Source organism: Dreissena polymorpha, chromosome 2 (genome assembly GCF_020536995.1).
Source record: "Dreissena polymorpha isolate Duluth1 chromosome 2, UMN_Dpol_1.0, whole genome shotgun sequence".
NCBI lineage: Eukaryota > Metazoa > Mollusca > Bivalvia > Myida > Dreissenidae > Dreissena > Dreissena polymorpha.
Window position 1 is genome coordinate 65,271,085 of NC_068356.1, and position 20,012 is coordinate 65,291,096.

The 20,012-nt window shown below is 34.3% G+C and overlaps 1 protein-coding gene across 1 annotated transcript in view; it reads left to right on the plus strand.

Moving 5' to 3' along the window:
* Positions 1–19,384: 19,384 nt before the first annotated feature.
* LOC127867371 (brain protein I3-like) overlaps positions 19,385–20,012 on the plus strand; it is a 7,067-nt gene continuing 6,439 nt past the window's right edge. The window contains exon 1 of the mRNA XM_052408471.1: positions 19,385–19,486. The gene's annotated coding sequence lies outside the window, so the exon portion shown is untranslated. The remainder of the gene's footprint in view (positions 19,487–20,012) is intronic.

Genomic DNA, 20,012 nt, shown 5'->3' on the forward strand with positions numbered 1-20,012 from the left:
GTATGAATAGATATCGTTGCAGGAAATCGAAATGATCCGTAAAACAAAATTGTGTCTTAGTGTTGTATGAACGAATCTTCACTAAATCTAATTTAGATTCACATCGTACATCGAATCATTTCTGTCGTCAGTTTTATGCATTATTTTTCTCTTTCCGGGATATTGTTTTAGTATGTTGATGCTTCATTAACAAATATAAATGTATATGAAGTGTAAACACCAAAAAATAAACAACGGCTGCGATAGACACCTATAAACATAGCATAAACTGTTAGATGCGCATAATATCACTTTAAAAGCTTGAATTGCTTAGTGGAAGTGTAACAATTTGAATATTATTATAAGCACAACATATTCAGTGTGTTCGAAAATGTTTTTATCAAGCGGATAATCATACAAATAATGAGTTGACAAGAATAAAGCATTCCACGTTTTCCAGTTATACTACATTATTGCACTGTGTAAGCAAAATTATGAACCACAATAAGCCTAAACTGGATGACTGTCGCGATAGTTAGGGTGTTGATGTGCGTCTGTGAGGGCGTCTGTCTGTCCGCGTGGTAACCATTAAACAACATCTTTGAAACTGATCAAATTTAATCGGTTCTAACACCACTACGTTCACAAAAACAAATACAAAACAATAATAAGGACAATCATTAACAGTAATGATTTTTAACTAATATGCATTAACTAGAGTATGTACTAAGTAAATACGCAAACTCACGATTTATGTGTAATTGATAAACACCTTTTTACATATTAGAATGCAATTTGTACTGCAAATTTTCAAATTATCGATATAATATGTATGGCTCAAATGCATAGTTTATCTACGGTGATTTGATATGTCATCTTATTGCTTTAAAGCGGGTATATACGATTTTTATATGTGCTGAATTGTAAAATATTGATACAAATATGTTATAATAACACACAATATGCAAGAAAAATGATACATTTAAGACGAATTTCATAAAATACAGCAAATACAAATTAGCGCCCCGAGCCGATTGTGACGAAGATAATTCGTTATTATTTTCCTACAATAACCGATGCATTCGTCTTTTTAGTAAGTGTTCGTGTGTCGTATGAATCGATATCGCTGCAGGAATTTCAAATGAACCGTTAAACTGAATTTAGATTCACATCGTACATGCATGATATACATGCTGGCGAATTCGGCTGTACAGCCTTTTTCGATTTCAGAATTAAATATCTGGCTTATGTAGCATTTTTCGACACATGTTCTTCTTAACTTTTATTTTAGTCTATATTGAAATATATGTATAATAAGTTTTTGACACATTCTATATTAATTAATAAATATTTGACAAGATCGTATATACCCGTTTTAACAGGAATGTAACCAGTATTTGTTATATGCGTTTAAGGAGCTAAGCCAAGTACACGTTTGATATACATATTTTAGATTCCATTCGTTTTAAATAGAATACATCGCATTACGTGTCCATCTTGTAAATCATATCTCACAAATTAAACGTGGGGTATGTCACGTTTAACGATCTTAGAGTTGCAATTGCAATGCGGGCATCGTTTCTCCTCCATACAAAGGCAGAAGAGGACCCCGACTGGGAACAGCAATATTGCAAGTATAATCCCACATGTGGAGTACCTTTTTATTAAGATACCTTGCTGTAATAAATAACATATCATCATATAAGTAACTGGTTTGCTCCACAGGTGGTTAGCGTGTGGCTATGATATTAATTAGTGAAAACATCATTTTGAATGATAAATAATCATATTATAACGAAAAATTAAATTTTATGAAAAAAAATTCACTATCAAATATATATCTTCATCAATTGTGCAGCGATTTTCACGATCTCGGTCTTATTCAACGCAGAAATGAATTTCCTTTCTGGAAATGTATATGTCTTGCAATATTTTTACAAATGCTGGGTCAACTTTTAAGAAATAACACGATACACAACTCGTATGACCCAGTTGACAATGATCATGCAGTCTTTAAGACTGAAATCTTCACGGAGTGAAGGGCATCTTCCCTACAAAGTTCATGTACCTCGATACCATAATTCAATAAAACCTATGAAAAAATATTATTACCGTTCTTGTCGTTACATTATGCATCAAGACTAACTGTCCAGCGCCGTTTGAAACCTTTGTTTACATACATTTCAACTAACTGACATTTTAAACAAACGAGTGATTTCATTGGTCCAATGCGGAGGTGTGTCTTTACTACTGGAGATTTCATTCATAAAGACTGCATGATCATTGTCAACTGGGTCATGCGAGTTGTGTATCGTGTTATTTCTTATTTCTTCTATAATAACAACAAGTCCACTTTGCATTATGGAATTTGAGGGAAAAAAAGTTTGATAATGATTCAGTATGCATAGGATAAAATAAAAATGCACATAGAGATTAGTATTATTGTAAAACCATTCAAACTTACATTTGCAATAACTGCAAATAAGAAAATATATATATATATATATATATACTTATACATAGTGCCAGTTACGCGGTCTTGGTAGTTTTCAGACTTTATTTACGAGGTCAATATAAAAAACGGGGCCTGTATACGGCCCCGCGTTCTAGGCACCTTAATTACTATAAGGGGGGTGTAGGGGAGGTAATTCAATCAAATGTCACAATAAGGTCTTTATCGAAAACCACAACCACGTCTGAAATTGAAATTTAATATACCTCGCAATTGATGTCGCTATATATTTCCTAGTATGAGACGTTATATAAATGAAGTTTTTATATATAAAACTATATTAGGTACCCCTAAATACCTTAATTCGTGCTTATATCGGATAAAAAAGGTTATGGAGACACATGTGTTTAAAGTGGGAAGCACATGACCTATTTCTAAATCTATATATAGATCTCTGATTTAGAAATAGGTCATTTGGTTCCCACTTTAAACACATGTGTCTCCATACCCTTTTTTATCCGATATAAGCACGAATTAAGGTATTTAGGGGTACCTAATATAGTTTTGTATATAAAAACTTCATTTATATAACGTCTCATACAAGGAAATATATAGCGACATCAATTGCGAGGTATGCACAATTTCAGATGTGATTGTGGTTTTCGATACAAGACCTTATTGTGACATTAGGTCTTTGTATTTATTCAACATAAGGTAGTGCATATCCTTCCTAACTTTAGATTGAGATTTTGTAAATTAGTGTAAAAAAGTATTGGTTTTAAACCAAAATATGAATAAAGCACACAAATATTGAATGTCAAAAATGTGTTTAAGTTATTCTATCCGTATTTAGCTTTAAAATGATATATAGTTTGACCATATTGTACCACATTCAATGAAGAAAAACCAAAGCGAAGTTTTAATAAATTGTATCCCCCCATGAACCTTAAGTATAGTCTAAAAACTACCGAGACCGCGTAACTGGCACTATGTATTAGTATATACTAATACATAATGCCAGTTACGCGGTCTCGGTAGTTTATATATATAGTGATTTATTTATTTAGTTAGTTATTTAGTTAGTTAGTTATTTATACGGGTTTGAACTTAGTGGCGGGCGACAGTATATTACGTCCATAATTGGCTTTTACACGCAAAAAAAAAAACGTTACTCGGAGGCTTCCACGAGGCTTCCGAACATTTTGGAAAATAGCAATAAGTGGCGTTTGCTGTAAATTAAATCATGCTTATCCAAGAGACGCCCAAATAATGTTTATACAGTAGTGATTAGCTTTGCCCACTGCACATGCCGCGCCTTAACTGATTCAGTAGATTTTACTCCGTCGTTTCCAATACTCTCGCCACAGACTGCAATATATATATATATTGTATACTCATTGGTATCTATTAATCGAAGCAGACGAAATTTTAACAGGTAAACATGTCACAATTAGGGATAATAATAGCACAGCTTGTGACATTTCACTGTGTTTGTGTGTTGTGGTTACAATGAATTAAATATTTCAGATGTGTAATGGTGTACGCATGTACTCTCTTAATTATTAAACGTCATTAACTTGAAGACACATTCTTCTGAAAAGGCACATGTCATAACTAAATGGTTTATAATCTCTTTGTACGTGTAGTAGGAACACGTTGTTTTGTATTGAATATTGATTGATTTGCTAAACTGTATGTGACTACATAATGAGACCTAGACATTCGGCGGTATACATTCAACTTGAGAGTAGCCCGTATAAAAGATGGCCGTAAATTATTTAACTTTGATTCGTGTCGCGTTTCTAACAAATCACATATATCTTTGTATTTTGGCCGATCTTTTTGTATTTTTTTAGTTTAAACCTATGTATTTTAGCCCGTTGCTTTGCAAGTACTACTAATTATTTGAAACGCTAACGAGTCCGTTTCCTGGAACTAGAAACAGTAATTGGTGTCAATGGGTGAGATATTAAGAGTGCTCATCAGCGGGGATCGAACGCGCGACCTCCCGATCGCTAGGCGGACATCATATCAACTTGTCCACGGCGACCTGTTAAAATCAAGTCGTTATGGGCGTCTTTATTCGCAATATGTTGCGTTTATTGTTTGTTGACGTTTCTGCTTTTATATTGGTTTTTGATAAGGAAATCTTTGAGTATACATGTATTGTCACCATGTCACATTTGTGTTGTAAGAATAAATTAAGGTAAAGTCGGCGGAGTAACAAAAGTCCCATTATTGACCGCTCCTTGCACAGCTATTTATTGCAACAATAGTTTGTAAAATCAGTTATTTTTTTTTTAAATAAAACAAGATGTGTTTGTGAAACACTATGTCCCATATATACTTGACCTTTGACCTTAAAGGATTACCTTCACCTTTCACCACTAAAAATGTGCAGCTCCATGAGAAACGCATGCATGCCAAATATCAAGTCGCTATCTCCAATGTTGCAAAAGTGTACATAAAATAAGCAATTTTGATCTATATATTTAACCCTTGACCTTGAAGAATGACATTGACCTTGACCTTTTACCACTCAAAATGTGCAGCTCTATGAGATTCACATTCATGCCAAATATGAATTTTTTATCTTCAATATTGCAACAGTTATGGAAAATTGACGCAAACACACAAACAAACAAACCAATAAACAGGGCAAAACAAGAGGTTCCCCACATGGGGGACATAAAAAGTGCGATCACGTAATTGTATTACAGAAAACGAATAGAAGGTACCGGGGTAGTAAAGCAGTGCAGGATTTAACACCGTTGGGGGCCCATATGCCGTGAAACTGTTTGGGCCTATGCCCCAAGCCCCTAGTCGGCCTAGTGACTACTAGAACGTCAGTGCCCAGTCTATTTCACTCGTTTAAATAACCCTACCAGTGCCAAGGCTGGCAATAAATAAAATATGCCAATTGTCGTTTATAGGTTTAAAATGCCATTATAATAGCGTAATGCCAATACGACATTATAATTATACAACAATTAATTTAAGAAAACAATCAGTGTAGTATGTATATTTACGTATTTAACTATTATCCATAAAGATAGAATATGAAAATTTAACTACGATCTACGATAGGAAATGGCCGTTCTGCCCGTTTCATACCGTGCCTAAAGAACACTTTATGAATACCTTAAAAACGATGTCACTAACAACAAAACAATACAGTTTTGAATACAATGAATAATTGTGTTTTGGTAACGAGATGTGACCTTTAATCGGAACATGTCCTTGATATAAAGTAATTGGCTATGTCAATTCATTAGCTCAGGCTTAGTAAGTAAGTAAACATTATTTCGCCACGGTCTCATGGTGCCCCTAAAACTCGCGGGACCCATAGGCAGTTTGCCTAGTCTGATTTCGTTCGCATGATGTCGCAATATAACATAATGATTGCCTATTTTCGGCGTTATACATTCTACAAACCATAAACGAGAAAGTTAAATAAAACAGCAAAGAAAACCACAGCAAACGAAACAACAAAGTCTTGAGAAGTTCAGACGACTTAATTTTAGCAGTTTGACTGGTTGGAATATAATGAAGACAGAACACGCACGATTATAACATTCCTTAACCCATTTATGCCTAGCGTTAAGAAAAAAACCTTGGCAAACAGCGTAGACCCAGGTGAGACGCCGCATGATGCGGCGTCTCATCTGGGTCTGCGCTGTTTGCTTAAAGGAATTTCTGTAAGAAGTATTCTAAATATAGAAATTAATATTCTAGACATCCCTAATTTTGAAAATGACTTGATCCAATTTAGAAGGATGGGAGAGTCCACTAGGCATAAATGGGTTAACCAAGGCCTGTTCTGGTGCGCAAACTATACTCCATACTTTAGATATAAATACGAACAATTGTCAGATAATTCTCAAAAAATGGACTTTCATTTTCAGTTTTTTCCGTATTGTTTTGTTGCACTCAATATAGGACATGCTTGTTCATGTTAATAAGTAAACAAGTATTAGTAATGGTAAATGGTGTAGTAAAAACACAAGTTAAGTGAATGATTGACGTCGCAAACGCACGACAATACGTCAATTATCAAATTCGACCTTATATCGTTATCCTTAAGAAATAAGAAATGAACCACCATTTTTTTTGTAAACATTTTCTAGATAAACTGTTTATAAAAAAAAATAATAACGCGTAGTATAACGTTTTATAGAAATAACACGAGTGTTGATATTGCAATAATTGGGTAAAACCCTGACCTGTTCTACAGAATGAGTCCAGTATAATCCCACAACTACGGTTACTTAAAAATGATGTGCCTTAAATCAATCTATCAACAATGGATATTCACGGCGTCTAACTAAAACGGATAACACTGGAAACATTTGTATGTAACCGGCTTATACGCGAAACGGCACCGGATGATATCAGAATATATTTGAGTCGCGTTCTGAGAAAACTGGGCTAAATGCATGTGCGTAAAGTGTCGTCCCAGATTAGCCTGTGCAGTCCACACAGGCTAATCAGGGACAACACTTTCCGCATTTATGATAGTTTCTGTTTAAAAAAAGTCTCTTCTTAGCAAAAATACAATTCAGGCGGAAAGTGTCGTCCCTGATTAGCCTCTGCGGACTGCACAGGCTGATCTGGGACGACACTTTACGCACATGCATTATGCCCAGTTTTTTCAGAACGCGACACATTTTATTTATTTCTTGTGGGTGTGTTTTTATTCTTTTTAAGTATCAGTATTATGTCTGTGCTTTAAGTTTGCATGTTCACGAAAATAATGTCTACCATGCATTCAGTAAATTGGATGCTCTTGCCGGGTATAAAAACACAAGTCAAATTTGCAGTTGGAACCTACACAGGCCAACAGTTTATGCACAAAACCCATGCATAACATTGTTAACTACAGATTTGGTCCATATAAACCATTTGAGCCGCGTTCTGAGAAAACTGGACTTACTGCATATGCGTAAATTGTCGTCCCAGATTAGCCTGTGTAGTCCGCACAGGCTAATCAGGGACGACACTTTCCGCTTGTATGCTATTTTTTGTTTCAAGTAAGTCCCTCCTTACCGAGAATCAAACTAAGGCGGAAAGTGTCGTCGCTGATTAGCCTGTGCGGAATTCACAGGCTAATATGGGATTACACTTTTCGCACATGCATTAAGCCCAGTTTTCTCAGAGCAAGTCCCATTTATGCATACTCTTCGCTAGGTTCTTGGTGAAAATGGCATCATTATTCTTGTGATTGTCATGATGTGTGTCGTTGAATGGGTCTGTTTTTCCTTGTCCCTCAGCCTTGAGCACACTGTCTTAATTAAGGAACAATTGCTTGACCCTACTCTGAAAAAGGTAGTTTAAACTTGGTTTTTGGTACTTGGTATGATTGTTAAAATGTTAACATTTAATTAAGGATTTAATGCGATGCTATAATGAGATGGATGGTCGACAGTATCGTTTATTCGTCATATGTATTTACACTTTCAATTCTGAGAAGGTGAGTCGAATTCCTGATTTCTGAAGAGAACGAAATACGAAATCATAACACAAAAATGGTTACCCTGCAAAAGTATACCATTAAAATGTAAATATGTCCTGGCATTTAATTGGAATTTAAATACAAGACGGGTACTTTTAAAATGAAATTTCATATGTGTTTGATTACCTCTGCGCAAAAATACATGCACGTTGTTCCAATCAGCAGTTCTTACAGTGTAAGATATACTTGAAATATGCATGACGCATGACAATATTCCAATCTCGATCAGACACATAGCTTTTTCTACTGTTTTTTTTACTAAGATATCGGCTTATAAGTTGCATTATGATTCTCTTAATCGGCATTAGTTTGTTTGGAGAGAGAATTCAACAAAAGGTACAGTGATACAATGCACATTTAATCCCCACATGTTCGTGAGCACAAACTTCATGTACAACATTAAACGTTTGCACACACGATATGCACATTTTGTGTAATATACATATTCTTGGAGCAAAAAACATTTGATTTCTTCACGGAGCGTATATTTACTCATCTAGAGACCGTGATTTCTTGTATCATCCAGTGCCGTATTCCAGACTTTATTCGCTCAAAAATGCAAGTTTCTTTTACTAAAGTTGTAATAGTTTGGCAGTGTGGTTCATTTGTTTCCTTTGTGTCAGATAAAATTGTGCGTGTGTTTTTCATATCAAAATTTGATGTATAACATTAGTTGAAATACCAGTATAATTCGTGTACAACAGTATTTGACATAGTTACTTGGTTTTGTTTCATTTTCATTAGGAATACTCAGAACCTCCCGCATTTTTAAATGTTCATGATGAGATATGATCCGGTGCCGTATCGCGTATTAGCCGGTAACACATTTGTGTTGTCCATTTTGGTTAGGCGCCGTGATATATAATGTCCCGTGAAGCGTTGGTATTTAGTGTTATTGATTGAATCGGGTAACAAGCGAATTTTAGTCCCATGTATTCTTCTCAGACGCTTATTACTGGTCTTACATCAAACAAAAATATCGATATTTGAACAAAACCACAGGTTCATGACTAAATAAATAGAGAATACTAGGTTAGCGTTGATAAGAGATAAGGTTATGTTGCGAGACTTAGAACGCCGGGAGCGCGAGCCTTGGCGAGCGCTTTCGGTATTCGAGCCGAGCAGCATAAACTTCTCTATATTCAATGATAATCATAGTATTCTATTTATCCCATCGCATTTTCACTAAACAAAATATCAACATTTTCTTTCAATGGGTGACCTTAAAATTCGACCGATGAACAAAACATGATCGACCTAATTTAAGCGCATATCGCATGACGTCATTTGAAAGGTTTATTCAACAAGGTGGGATAGAGGCTAGTCTATTCCATGGGGTGTTATACCGTCAATGTCGCGGTGAAGATGGGATAAATTATGATGTCTAATAATTTTCAGTCATTCATTATTCAATATTCGAATTTAATTCGATTGCAGTATTTACCGATTTGTTATCTCTTTTTCATTTAGATCCGTGACTTTAAAACAAATCGGACTTACTCTCTGCTTATTATAAAAAAAAGCGTTCTGTGACGCTTTTATGGAAGTGTTTTTTCAAAGGAAGTCTCTGTTTTACCAAACTCAGATCTTTGCAAAAAGTATCATCGCAGATTAGCCTGTCCGGAATAAGCAGACTTATCTTGGACGGAGTTTTAAAGTGGTGCGTTCACGTTTTGGTAAATTAACAACAATAAAAAAAATGTTATTTCAAATTTGCAAATTATAGTTTTATGTATTACATTTGTGAGAAAATACTAATACTTAACATTAAACATGCTCTAAAATATCCATTATATGCATCTTTCGACGATTTTAAACACTGAATATTATAAAGCGTTAAAACGAAACGCGAAACGATTGAATGATTTGGAAAGATCTGTTGTTGTCGTTATATTTTGTGAAACTACGAGGATTGCTTATATAAGGTAAAAAATACATGCCATCATAGCATAGATTCCAATGGTCAGTGGTCAGTGGTTCGAGCCCAGTTGAGTGCTACTTTTTTTTCTTTTTTTCTATTGTATTCGTGTTTTTTTACTAGGGATGTGTAGGTCCAATGTTTGAATTTATCAATATAAAGCATTTAATGACAAACTTCAATACATGCCAAAATCTGTGAAAAGGCCCCTTTAAATACATATAAAAAGCTCGTTTTTCCATATCGCACTCATATTCCTACGGATGAACTGTAAAAATCTTTGTCAGTATACCTTTAAACGACAATCAATTGTAAAAGAGTTTTGTTAACGACTTTCTGAAGACTATTGTTTTGTCTTTGTCGGTATTAATTGTGTTGGGATGACAGTTTTAACTGAAATCAATACATTCAATAGGTAAGTGTCTGGTCGATGTAAAGATTCTAAATATGAATATTGAGCTATTAACATACCATAATAATGCTAGCGTCATGCCGACTCCACCGTTTCGCTTGTTAAGTTCACCCAAGCAAAAGGTACTCAAGGTGAGTTTTTATGATCGCCATTTGTTTGTTGGTTGTGCGTTTTGCGTTGTGCGGCGTTAACAATTACCTTGTAAACACTCTAGAGGCAACTTTTATTAGCCGATTTTCATAAAATGTTATCAGCAGATTTTTCCCAATGAGTTCGAAAATGGTTCCGGTTCGTTTGTTGGAAAAAATGGCCGCCATGGGGCGGGCATTCGCCCTTATATACATAACCTATTTTGTTAGCACTATAGAAGTCGCATTTTACTCAGTTATCATTAAAAAAAACTGGTCAGAACAGTATTTAATTATATCTGGGCCGAGTTCAAAAATGTTTCCTGTCCTTTGAAAAGCATAGCCGTTGGGGGAGGGGGTAGTTAAGTTGTTTATATGGCTAGAGTAAAACCTTGTTAAGTCATCGTATTAGTCCAATAGTTATATTCTTTTTCATGTCATTTGCCATCTCGGCTGACTTTACAACAGGTTCATGTGAGGTGAACAACTAGTCAACTATGTATCATTAAAGAAAACGCTTATTTTCAGTCTAGAACTCACATATCATGTAAAATCTGCATGTTGCGTTATTAAAACAGTTTAAAAATATATCTGCGAGAAATCTAATAAAAATGTGCCTAGAATTTAACTATGTATGCCTCATAAACAGTGTGGCCATACCACGTGGTCCGTGACGTCATTTTAGCTAGCACGTCAAGTAGAAATTGCCTCCGCTAGGAAACTTCAAATCCACGTAAGTATCTTTTTATTTACTCTTTTTTGACGAAATAAAGCGAAGGCTATGGGAAAAGTTGAGCATTATTCCCGGTTATATAAATATTTGACACCAGATAAGAAGTTTAGTCTATCATTCAATATAAAGAAGTGAAACTCCAGCTGCTGGAGCAGTATTGAATTTTCATTAAAAACAATTAGTTGGTCCTTTATTTAAGGCAAGTGACCGATTGCCAAAACAGTACAAAACAGCACAAAACAGCACAAAACAGCACAATACAAACCAACATAAACACAAAATATGAATAAAGCTGGGGTCACCGCCTTGGAACGGTCAATGCAAAGAATTGGGGGGTTTAAACCTGGTTATAGGCATATTCCTAGATTTACGTCACAATACACGCAAGCACATTTTAAATCTTCTGAAATGTCTATTTTATATTCCTTTTTGAAGTGCACTAATATATGCGAACGTGAATAATTCGATATAAAATATGTTTTGTCCGAAAAATAGCTTAAAACACCATCTCATGACATTTCTAATGAACACCAACAATTTGGTTAACACGACAAGCAACGGAATTCAAGGCAAGCACGACAAGTCGATTTTCGGCTAGAACGACTTGTATTTATAAGTGTAGAATTGGTTACTTCTATGTTGTCAAATAATATACAGTACATCAATTAATGAAATATGTGTGTCCCTTGAATAGTTTGTGTCTATTTACTGTCTTGTGAGATTTTGTGCCCTGTCCTGTGTGCGTTCAGCCATGTATACTGTATATAAAGTAACGTGTTTAGGATTTAAAAAAAGAGCAAATGAACATAATCTGTACTTATAAATGACTACTGAATCGAAATTCAGACATGATGTTACCATAACTAAGACTCTTCGCCCACGAGGGCTGAAGGGTCATGAATTTAATATGTATATTACAGATAAAAGTTTTTGTTAAAACTTCTAAACAAGTATGCATTCATATGGAACATATTTGTGCGGTCAAAATATGCCATTTATAGTTTTATAGTTTATAGTCACTTTATGACGATATACTACACTGCATTTTCCCCAAGTTGTTTTCATATACAGAAAACATGTTGACTATATATTTGGAACAATCGCAAGTGTCAAATTAAAATATGCCGACCAACCTATCTTTTTTGTGATGTAAATAAAAAAATATAAACATTAAATAAACAAAAGAAAAATGAATATTGTTAACACATTCATATCTGAACTACATGTATAATAAGAACTTTATTGTTTTGTTTTCTTACAATAATTATTTTTCCTTTGTTGAATCATGAGACCTAAAACCAACACTCAAACTCGGAAAACGAAGCAAACGTACCCAGACGAAACGTCAGCAACACGAATGTCCAACATGAAAGTAATCTTGGATAAAACCAAAGATAAAATATTCAATAAAGTCAAATATGAATACAACAACACAAATAATGTTTACTCATCACACAGTACCAGTTGAAATACTGTTGCTAGATTAACATTAGGAGTACGGTGGGATAGTGCGAGAAGAAGCTAGAGCAAGTCGTTACCTACTTATAGACTTCGACTCGACATGAAAGAAATTTAATCAGATTCCCCATTTCTGTAGAATTCATTGTTTTAGAGGGTTTGCAATCAAGTAGCTTGACTTAAGATTAAACAGACATTTAAATATATAATTATGTATTCATGTGCATAATGTGTGTTTTAATTTGTCCAGTATTTAATGTAATGGAAGTGATGAATATTTTCTTCAGTCAAATAAATTATAATGTTATGTGTTTATTGTCGCTTTTGTAAATCCGATCACAATTGCTTGTAAATAATTACTTAAAGCTTTGACCATCATTGAGTCAAGCGTTGTTTGTATAACTCTTAAAATGTTCCAAAACTATCAAATCTTTCAACTGCCAATGTCAAATGATAATACTTCATTTTATATATCGTGTGACAGAGATAATTGACAAATTTGGGATTAAAGTAATGTTTAATATAACACAAATGCTAATTTGACTTTGCTTTTTTTGTGTGATTTGCTCCATGCCGTTAACGAACAACGAAGATTTGCTCCCTCTTTGTGAGAACCAATTGACACGGATTTTGCATACATTTTTAACCGATTTGTTTTGTTTTCATTCATTCATTTTGTTTCAGAAATGAACACTACGCAGTGTATGTTGTTTTATTTTTTTGTATTAATGAAACAATATTAATTGGCACCATTAAATCACACGTAAATCACAATCTAAATCACTATTGCTATAATATAATTGTAGCGCTAACAAAAAATAAAATACAATACAAATAAAGAAACGCAACAAGTTAACATCGTGGTATATACGGAATATTACGCTAGTCAATTGTTCCAAGAGTTTGTATCACTCGAGTGGCTTGTGTGATGACGTATCACACGAGAGGCGGAGCATGATGCATGATAAACGCACACGCCAAGATACGTTTTTAACGTGATAATTGTCGAATCAAAGTGTGTAGTCATTTTATATTATATTGTATTTTTTACGTTTTGCTTAAAACCTTACATAAAAGTTTAATTATTTCGAAAATAACAACTGAAGATTTTCATTAAACACGGAAAAGTTCAGCATTAGAAATTCTTATGGATCTGTGAGGATTTTACTTGTGATGGTAGTCGTATGTACCGTTCATTCGCCTGTTGAGGTAAACAGAAGTGGTTAAGCTCGAAGCAAGCCATATCTCTACGCGGATAATTACATCCTCAAACAGGTAATAAGATGGACTCATCAACAAAGATGTAACAGTTTCATCCCTTGCATTGCAAGGTTTTATGTTTAATTTTGCAACATAATTGTACGATACGATTTATTTCTCATATTTGTTGCCATTGTCTATATAGTTTAAAGGCGTGCAAACATTCACTTATTACGACCCTCTATGAGAGAGAGAAGGTACTGGCTTTCTCTAGTCTCTTCCTCCGTCCTTCTGTTTCTCCGAAGCATGGTAATGTTTCGACATCTTTAAGCGAAAAGATACTTTTAAAACATACTTAACGCGTATTTAAAATGTGAATGTTGTCTTGCGCTATTTGATGCCAATTTTAAGTAAGTGGAATTTTGAGGCGAGTCGAATATAGTTTTATCTATTTATCTATACAATTATTGTCAACTGTAGCATTTATGGCCAGGGGAAACTTTCAGCCGATTAGAAAAGCAAGCGAACGAGCTAACGATATATTGCATGAGCAAGACAATTGTGATACAAAAGAAATGTATTAACTTATGATAAACATTCCATTCCGTATGAAATTATGAAAGACATTCCAGATGGTAGATACGACGTTTAATAATCCATAATCCACACCGTGCGATCCGCACAACAGTAATGATGACATGTATAGTACGAAATGAAACGCAATAATAATAACGTATTCAGTAGAAAATAATAAGGTACACAAACAATATTTTATTCAACCATATGCCGTAACCGTTCAATAAACATTGAATGAAACAAAAGAAGCCATTCTTACACTAGGTGTATTCAGGGCCGTACCCAGGATTTTTTTTTACTGGGGGGGCCCAACCGGGGAGGGTTTGGGAGGGGTCCCCCCTCCCTATATATATACTTTTTTAATTTGGCACTTTGCAAGGTGAATTTTAATGCTTATAAAAAAACGTATTTTGTGATATGAATTATTGGAATATAACAAGTAAATCAGCACATTTCGGAAGTCTTAAGCTTTAAACATTGGTGTGAATTCACAACAATATTAAAAGCTTTAGATTTCCGAAACTTACAGGTTTAAACTGACGATTATCCACATCAACTCTCGTATTGCTTCCACCATTTTTTTTTTCACAAATCAATCACGTCACAGGTTTTTTAATCTGAATTTTTGGGAAAGAACTTGCCATTTTTGAGGAAAAAAATTGAGCGAAATGCTTAATTTGGGGGGGGGAAATAATGAAAGTCTTAAATAATCAATTTAACATTTTTTACTGTTTTCAAACAAATTCAAGGAAAGAGATAATTTAATTATACAATATTTTTCTACACTGGATCAGGTTAACTTATATAATGAGATCGATTTGTTGTTTCAATTTTCATTTTTTTACCAATGAGCCATTAATAGGTTGATATTACTCAATTCTCGGTACTCAATTATTTTAAATACTGAATTCTGCCAAATTCTTATCTGTTGCTCGGCAAAGTTATGAATCTGTTTTTCTTTTAAACAAATATGTTAACTATCTCATCGTAGTCTTTTTCAGTGATTTCCTTTCAAAAATTATAAATACTCAGTTTTAATACCTTTGTCAGTGTTTTTGTTCCGGTTCAAATTCAGGGCCCTATTCTCAATGCAAAAAGTATATATTGGGACTTAAAAATTCCCAATAAATGGTTTAAAAAACAATTAAACTTTAAGAAGGGAAAAATACGTCTAGGGCCTTCTCAAAGAAGGATTCATGATTACAATGGGGGACTGATCGGGGATGTGTGTACAAGGCGATAAGAAAACATTGCCTAGAGGCTTATCTCGATTGGCGAGCGTTAATCCCCTTGTTTATCAGGGACAATAAAACATAGCTGCTCTTTTGTTTTGAGGGAAAGTGTACTGTGGGCCCTTGCACGAGAGAAAAAATTGCAGTGGGCCGATTATTTAAAAAAAATCATAGTTCGACAGCCAGCTGGGGGGGGGCCCGGGCCCCGGGGCCCATGGCCTGGGTACGGGCCTGTGTATAATACACAGACGAGAATTTAAACGTTGTGTGTTTATTAAATAAACACTGACCGACATGGCCATACTTTAGCATATCTTGCTATGCTAATCGATGTTCATCTCAGACTGTTGATGTTAACAAGGTTACACTATTCTTAACGAAACTTACGTTTGTAAATTCGCAGTTACTAATAAATGCAATAATTAATGCTAGATCAGTAAACTGTGCATTTGCTTTAAGAACGAAATACATTGGCAATTGAAAGACCTTCATTCGCGATCACTACTTTATCTTTATATTGATATTATTTTGAGTTTTTTTTTAAATAATATCCGGTTTCAGGTGATAACAGATCTTGGTGACTCAATTACACACACCGAACCTTGTTAACGAAGTTGATGATTGAGATTGCACACAATCATCCAAGCGTATCCAATAAACATACAACGCGTATTTATATGAACATATTTAAATGAAAATGATCTTATTTCGCACGCGGTAAGTATGAAACATGTGATGGGAAATGAGACCTACGTACATATAGCATCGGAGTTTATGTTACACTTATTCTATTACCATAGTGTCAAATTATAAAACGGCAAACTCTCGCCATTCCTTTATGTTACCGTCTTCAAACCTGATATCACTTCAAAGACGAAAATCTTCCGAAAATTGGAATAAAATGTGTCGTGTTACTTTTAAGAAAGTGCATCTTGTCTCATAAGTAAATTTTGACAAAAGCCCTGCACCACATTTTACGCACTAAAGTAGAAAGAAGTATAAATAGCTTCACATTTCAACTTAGTCTCAGATGAAATCGATGGCAGGGTATATGAAACACCCAACGGCATGTGTGCGTCTGAAACATTTCCTGTATGAAACAGAGAAATGGAATACTTCGTTTGGACCACGGCAGGACTCGCAACGCTTAAATCGAATATTACTTAAGACGTTTTTCATAAAGAGAATACTAGGTCGGTGCCGAATAAAGCACGTGACAAATATATTCCACAGTGGTTTATTATGACAATGCACGCCTGATGATGGTATAAATTGCATTTATCAAACTAAAAGTTACATTAGGGCAACATTCGTGCGGGAAATCGAGACAAAATATCGACCACAGTGAGATGTATCTATATGGCTAAAGGAATTATTGTTAAAAGTAAATGGAAACAAATAAAATAAGGGTAGTGCTATCGGTTTCAAGGAAAAAACTGTGTCTTAAGCGATAATAAACGTAAACATACATTATTTCGAAACTGAGCAAATGTCGAGTGTGAAACAAATCTGTGTTGTCAAGAGCGCGATTTTTTAAGCTATTGACCTACTAAATAGTAGTTTATTAAACGAGACACAACGATATATTGTTAACATATTTAATGAAATAGACACGCGTTGAAACAAAGGCGTTTGATCGTAAATGTATAGTTCAACTCTCTGTGTTAAGTTGTTGTTCGTGTGTTTTGTTTTGTTGGACGACCATATTACACATATATATATATTCCAGTATAGTTGCTATGCACTCCTATTTTTTGAAGGCTTTTTTTTACAAAAAGAATAATAATTAACTCCAAATTGAATGATAACACGATGTCAATTAAATATTCAAGATTGAATATTCATTAATGTATTATTTATTGTCAGAACACTCACTTTATACCCCACACGCCGCATACTCGAAACACAGCACACTTCTATGCTACGTATTTGGCTCGAGAAATGCTATTGCCTTGTTGCCGGGGTGTCAGCTTTTGGTCGTAGAATCTTATTAGTATTCTCTACCTTTACGGAATTTCCAAGTATGTTAATGACTTTTTACATGGATAGGCAAGCGTGTACATGAATGGGTCAAATATTGAACAATAAACTAACCTTTGTCAATTTAACAAATAATACGAACCATTCCCATAAGTAGTAAACACGTTATTTCGAAAGCAAAAGTATATGAAATTGAATGTTTTATATTATATATTTCTTCCATACTTGGCCCCCTTAAAGTGTGTAGTATAACACACAACGAAATATTAACGATTTCAATGTGATAATGCAATATGGTATTATCTTTCTCTTTGCCGATACACCATATTTCGAAAGTGTTACGTACTAGTACGAGATAAACCACGGCGCCCGACCAAAACGGCTAATACCGTAAATATCTTGAGTTACCGCCAAAACGCGAATACACATCGGATCATACAGAAACATTTCAGGATGCTGAGTATACCAACTGAAAATGTCAACACAATCCTGGAAAAAGCAAATTTCGGAACAGTATGGTATTTCAGATGTTAAATTAAAACAATCGATAAGTAAATAAATTATTTTGATTTTAATAAAGAACCAAAACAAATGAACTTCTCAGTCGTATTTTAATAAAAAGTTTAGGAAACTTGAATTTGTTAAAACTGTAGAAAAAAAACATTAACTACTACTACTTTACAATTTTGTAAACATCATTCATATGTATAATAATATCTATGCATATAACAGGCATACGCACGAACGTGAGCATATTGATTTCACAGGCACCGGGTAAAAAACGAAACCATAAAATACTAAAACCGGTTTAAGTCCGAAAAACGGCAGTGGATAATACACGAAATCAAATGATTCATATAAAGATTTATATGTGACTTTTAGAACAATTTATTTAAAAAAAAATACCTATCGCGTTAACACCGTACTTGAAGTTGGTGCTCATATGCATCTGAGTAGTCGATTCGCAATGTTGCCATGCTCATTTGCCCTGTTTTGCTGTATTGTCTCTCATAACGGACTAATTTAACAAAGAAAAATTTGATGAACCATATGAGATTTTTGTCGAGCCGCTTGAGGACGATATAGTAGTAATAATCGTCTAATGTATGTGGATGCGTGCATGCATACATGTACGTACGTCAGATCGAGTTTTTCCGGACTGGAACATTTTTATTTATTGTGCAATTGTCAAACAACTTAACTTGTAAGAAAAGCTGATAATCAAAGGTAGTCAAGCACCATGGAAATGTCATTTTCTAAGGTACATGTCTTGTTTTTTAAATAACATATTACCGTTAGATCTTTTGACATTGTTGTGTGTACTTCTTATGAGGTGTCTCCATTGTTATATTATATGTTTGGGTGTGGGTGTAAATTGCTTTCTTTTCAGAAAACCGAACTTTTATTCCACTTCTAAGCATGAAGAGCGACAAAGAAAGTCTAAACGGTCTGCCGTCAGTAAACTTCACGAAGTCACGAGGGGCTGTTAGTCATTGCACTACCCAGACAAATAAGATGAATCGAAGTCGTGCCACTCGTGCGTGATGCTATAACTTAACATCAAATCATGATTGTTATTCTTAAAATGTAAATAATGCTTGCATTGTTTTAAATATTATGGATTAATTATTCGTTGTACAAATCACGCTTTCTACGACATATTTTAAAAGAACCAATAGATAATGTAACTTTTAAAGCCAAGCATGTATTACCCTTCATGTTAGGGTTAGAAATTATGAAACTTAAAAAACATACTTGCCTAAACAAAAGCCAATATTTTCTTATACGATGCGTTTGACTATTTCCGGTTTTGTCCGTTTAGGTTAGGTGCCGTGTAATCGCTATCAGTGCAATTACTCGCTTTGTTAGTTTAATATATCCGGGATAGGTTGGTGAGGTGCAACAGGTATTTTCGTCGTACTTTTAACAAATTTATAAATTTGGTTATTTGTCAATATAATACTAATTATATATTATTAAAAAATGATCATAAATATTAATATTGAATGTCACGTATTATAACTTACACATTTATACTTAGTTTATTAAGTTATTTTGTACGGATGATACGAATGTCTGCTTGGATCTGTTTTGTTTTGTTTTTCGGTTGGGAAATTTACCATTTGACGACATTGTGTAACTCTTATAACATAGTGTTAACTGATTTAATACCGGCAAAAATGTAGGATTAATTGACGCTCCTCGTTAAAAATGTGTTGGGAAATATAGAGAATAATAGATTGGTGACGTAGTTGGAGAATGGTTATCTGGCAAGTCGGAGAAATTTAGAGACAATTAAAGCACATACCGTAAGCCCACTTTTCCTAGAACGCCGCTCATTGAATCTCTCGCAATAAAATATGTTTAAAAAGCTGACGACATGACAATAACTCGTTTTAGAAGGCCGAACAAACAAGCTGAATAAGCAAGCT